Below are 5,936 nucleotides of genomic sequence, written 5' to 3' on the forward strand. Positions count from 1 at the left end.
TAAAATTAGGATATAGAAATATTTTAAATAATAATAAATATTATAAAAATAATAAAGAAAAATATTGTAAGAGTTGTGCGGACATCTATAGAATGTTCTGAAGAGAATATTCGGATATAATCAAAAATGTCCATTTTATATCTATGGATATGCGAACGGGAATTGAATTTAAGAAGGACATCTTTGGAATGTTCAGTTCTATCTGGGCTATGATCTTACAGCTTAAGGCTTATTGCACTTATTAGTGCAATAGTCTTAGTAGATCGAAATTAATACAGGAGTGTAGAAGGAGATCAAAATAAAATATTTAGAAGATTCGTTGAAATTTCCGATGTTCATAATTAACACGGACACCTTCGAAAAATCTCCTTAAACGTCCCTAAAAGGACGAAAAAGAGAATATCCGGGAAAAAGAGGATGAATGACAACTCTAATATCTAATCAAACCCGTAGCAACTTATCGCCCTTTGTGTTCTATTTTACGGACATTTCTTAATTCTCTAAACATGTTTGCAGCGTGCTCCGACTAGTATTTAATTTAAGTATCACCTATGTACTTAAACACGCGCGCTTAAGGTTTACACATCACGTTGTGCCGTGTTGCGTCGCAACGCTGCAAGCTAAATCAAACAACGCCGCAAATTACAAATGGGAACTAATTGCTTTCACGCTTTACTTACAACCGCAGTAACGTTTTAACAAGCTCTGATGCAGAAGTGACGGCGAGTCTTGCATTGGGGAGGACTGCACGTCTCTGATCTCTCGCCCTCTAAACGGGAGGAAATTTAATGCGCATGAAGGACGCAAGAACACAACGCACAGAGAATTGTTAATTAATATCACGGACAAAAGTAAAACTTAATGATGCGCGCCTAACGCGCACACACGCCAATGTCGATTGCATAGTAACGAGGGAAAATTGGTAATTAAATTGCAAGAGGATTGCGGCAATGCGCCTGAGAGCGAACAGCACATAACATCTCTGTCGATATTTCTCGATAGATAGTCACATAATTATTTTAATGTTTATAATTTACAGGAGAGCAAAAGTTGATGCTATAACGCTTATTACTATATATATGCGTACGATTAAAAGTAGCATGCTATTCATATGAGATATGATTTAATTTGTATCGTGCTGTCTACGAATATTGTGCACATTATTTGCATGAGAATAAAATTTTAATTTATTTTAAATATGTTTTATACGTTTTTAAATGACTTCGGGAGCTCAAAATAGTACTCGATTTCGGAAATTGTTGGGAGTTTACCTTTGAGCCTTCTCCAAATGTCAACGAGTGCACTGAATAGTGATCATTTAATGTTGCGCCAAAGAAGTTGAGACTCCCCGTGAATAATTGAACTTTACGAGGACTATATGAAAGAAACGTGTCGAAAATTAATTGCAGTTCGCGCATTTCAATGATTATCTCTAAATAATTTTAATCTCCATTGCATCGAGTTTTATAAAAACTTTTAATCTTTTTGTAAAAATGCACTGGAAATTTAGACTATTTCCATCTCAGTTATATGCAAAAGTCGCTATGACTTTGATTTCACAAGCTACCGTTAAACATCGACAAAGGATAAAATCCCTTTGCAGAGGTAATTTCATACTGCGGACTGAATACAACGCCTTATTTTTATATACGAAAAAAATTCACGGTTTTGTGAAAGTATTTAAAAATTTAATTATTATATAAATACAAATCTGAAAATAATTTTGTTAGATTATCAAAATAATTATGTGGAATGCTTAAGCGTTGATGATACAAGGGCAAGTCAATAAGTTTCTAGAAAAACATAGTAAAACACATTTTTTTTTGATCGATTCATTTTTATTTTTCAACATAGTTTCCTTTCAGCTCGATACACTTGATCCAAGGATTCTCCAATTTTTTTAAGCCGTCTAAATAATATGATTTGTCCAACTCTTCAAAATAAGCCTCTGTTTCGGCGATAAGCTGCTCTCTGGTGATGAATCTCTTTCCTCCGAACCATTTCTTCAGATTTGGAAACAGGAAATAGTCGTAGGGGACTAAATCTGGTGAATATGCTGAATGGGGAAGCAATTCGTAGCGAAATTCGTTGAATTTGACCATCGGTGCCGGGTACGTGTGAACCCGTACGTTGTCTTGATGGAAGAGCACTTTCTTTTTCGTCAAATGAGGATGTTTTTTCTTTAAAATGTTGTTGAAACGGTCCAATAAGACTGCGTAGTAATCGCCATTGATCGTTTGCTTCAACGGAAGGTAATCGATATGAATTATATCGTGTGCATCCCAAAAAATTGTAGCCATCACCTTTCCGGCCGACTTCACGGTCTTTGCTTTCTTCGGAGGTGGTGAAGTCCATTGTTCTGACTGTTCCTTCGTCTCGGATGTGAAGTAATTGATCCATGTTTTGCCCACAGTAATGAATCGACACAGAAATTAATAAAATTCTGGATTACATTAAAACACCTCCAAACATTGTTTTGAAATCGTCACACAGTCGCGCTTATGGTCCACAGTGAGCAAACGCGGCACCCATTTTGCCGATAGCTCTTTCGTATTCAATTGTTCGTGCGAAATTGAAATCACTGTGCCATGTGATATGCCTGTGGCCTCAACAAGCTCGCGCACTTTCAGTCGTCGATCAGTCAAAACAATATCGTGGACTTTATTGATGATTTCTGGCGTAGCAGCCTCAATTGGACGTCTCGAACGAGGTGCATCACATGTGGATGTACGACCACGTTTAAATTCATTTACCCAATTGTATACAGTCGCAAACGCTGGTGCAAATGTGCTATGAACATTATCCAACTCGGCTTTGATTTCTTTCGGTGTTAAACCTTTTATATGTAGATGTTTGATTACTGCACGAAACTCGTTTTTTTCCATTTTGCAAAAAATACAAAGGTTGTTCGCTTTAATCGTCTACAGAAATGAAACCACGCGATGAATCCGCTCAAAATTTGACAGTAATCAGCTGAAAGATGCTACTTGTCAAAAAGTGACATTACACTGCGTCAAAATGTGACATGACACTGCGAATGCCCTTTGACAGATTTTTTAAGAACTTATTGACTTGCCCTCGTACTACAAAGATTTTAATATTCTAGCAACCAGCTTGTACCAATGTAATTATTTTGATCTAACAAAATTATTTTTAGATCTGTATCTAGCTAAATTTGTAGACAGGAAAATTGTTTTTATTGCAATAATGCTATTTTTTACAATTTATTACTCAAAAACATACAATCTATGCACTACCACTAAGAAAATTTAATTGTAAAGGAGACATAAGATAAAAGAAATTATTATAAAAATTAATTCTTTAAAATAATATATTAGGTGTACAAAAAAGTTCTGAGCTTTTTTTTGTAAAATTCAATCTTTATTTAAAAACAAACGAAAAAAATGGCTTGCTGCGTAACGCCAAGCTGTTCTGCAAGCTCCTTTTCAGTTTGCGCAGAGTTTATATCCAGCAGTGCTTGCAATTCGTCCGTTTCAATCTTTTCAGGGCGTCCAGCACGCGATTCATCTTTAAGACTGAAATCTCCTTGGCGAAACTTTTGATACCACCTTTTGCATGTTGCATGACTTACAGCGTTCTCTCCATATGCAGCACAAATCATTTCAGTGGCTTCAGCAGCATTTTTCTTCAGATGAAACGCGAAGTGGATGGAAAATCGAATATGCTCTTTTGTAATTGCCATCGTGAACACTACTGATTTTTGAGGTTATGTGCATCAAACGCCAAACCGTATCGCATTTCAGGAGGTTAAATGTTACTGTTTTAAAACCCCAAAAGGGCGGGAAGATATATAAAATTTAAATTGTTATTTCGGTTGTATCAAATCTAAAGCTCAGAACTTTTTTGTACACCTAATATTTTTGCAAATAATTTTGAGATCGGTTTAAGCTGCATTTTATATAATTATTGTATTTCGGTGATTCAAATAAAATTATTTTCATATCAGTATCTAGGGGAGAATTGTCAAATATGTAGCACTTAAATTATTTCTTATTTTTTATTTATTACATAAATAAACATTAGAAATTATATTATAACTTGATGCTAAACAACTTATTGTTAGACGTTAATTTTTTTATCAATAACAAATTAATTTGTTATAAGTCGTTTCGTAATATGCTGCACAATGTACAATTTAAGTAATCAGTTACCTAAATCATAGTTGTAGATCTTCTAACTTGTATTTCCCTTGAAAGTATTGAACTTATAAATAAAAATGAAAATAATTAAAAATGTAAGATTAATAAATATAATAATAATAAAAGGAATCATTAACTAATACTTAATATAATAATAATAATAATTGATTAATATCTAATTTTAAGTTTATCAAAAGAAGAATTAAATATTTAATAATAAAAAGGCAAGAACATCAGAATAAAAGTAACTTAAATTCATTTTTACAATCAACAATTATTAGGTCAATTATTGGTTTTATTATTCTCAATTATTAGCCTTGTAATGATATTGTACAATTTAGAAAAACTTAATAGATATTATGAAAATATCAATTTAATCGTTATAGTAATTACAAATGTATACATAATGAAAATGTAAAATATTCTATATCATAATCTTTTTTATGAAAATATAAAAACTGATATAGAAGCTCCTTATGAGCTCTTAAATCAGTGTTCTTTCGAACTTTGAGCTCCATCCCTTATCCCCAACTCAAGAAGTATTGTCATTGAAAATAGCATCTAAAATTTCATTAATGAATATAATTCTGGTATAAATCCGATACAAAAATATTTAATTCTTAATTTTTTAGCTGCAGTCCCTTAAGAAACCTCCTGCCCTTTTCATGCAAGAGAGAACTATGTTCTAGTATGGGAAAATAAATCATTTTTTGATTGGAAATTATCCACTGATTTAGGAGCTCGTGAAATATGCATAAATCAATTTTTGAGCTGCAATCCCTTAGCAGGAAAATCACTCCCTGTACTTTTCACGCAAGAGAGAATTATGATACAGAATGTGGGAAAATAAATCATTTTATGATAAGAACTTATCTGTTGATTTAGGAGCTCTTAAAATACGCGTAAACTGATTTTTGAGCTACAACTTCTTACCTAAGTTACAACTAGCTTTTGCCTTTTTCATTTTAGAAAAAACTATGTTAAAAAATCGAAAAGTAAATTAGTCATTTTATGACAGAAAATTGGAAAAAGTTTTCTTTATTGAAACAAAAGTTTATTTATACCTTTTTCGTTTATATCTTTTTTTTAATAAGGAAAATTTTTTTATTTTATTGTAGTAAAACAGTTGTAGAGTATGTAACATAATTTTTTATTTATTAAGCCTTTGTCATACTTATTATTTTGCATTTAAAAATATATATCTTTGTAAATATATACCTTTATTTCATAAGATTATACGTTTTTTACAATTTGCTCCTGCATTCTCTTATAATACCTATCTAACTTTTTAAAATCTCATCTCCGTTATTTTATTGCTACAAGCCCCTTATTGCTACAAAGTTTCGACCATTGTATATATACCAAGGAATGTGATTTTATAGACTCATGTGTTTTGTCCTTCTATTATTGTAATTTTTTTTAATGATATTTATTAATGATGAAAATGTTGATTGTATTATTTTTTTCAACATTTGTTGGACTTTCTACAAAAATCTGATTTTTTATTTTTCTTAAAGTAACTTTTATTTTCCTACAATTTGAGAACAAATATAAAGTGGATATCATTTATCCGTGTTTAATATTTTCCTGTTAAAGGGTTGCAGCTCATAAATCGGTACGTATCGTATTTTGCAATCTCCTAAATCAGCAAATAATTTCTCATCATAAAATGATTTATTTTCTTATACTGGAACATAGTTCTCTCTTGCGTAAAAAGGACAGGAAGTAGTTTTTCTGCTAAGGGGTTGTAACAAAAATTAAGAATTATATATTTTT

Source organism: Trachymyrmex septentrionalis, unplaced genomic scaffold, assembly GCF_001594115.1.
Source record: "Trachymyrmex septentrionalis isolate Tsep2-gDNA-1 unplaced genomic scaffold, Tsep1.0 scaffold23, whole genome shotgun sequence".
In the NCBI taxonomy this organism is placed as follows: Eukaryota; Metazoa; Arthropoda; class Insecta; order Hymenoptera; family Formicidae; genus Trachymyrmex; species Trachymyrmex septentrionalis.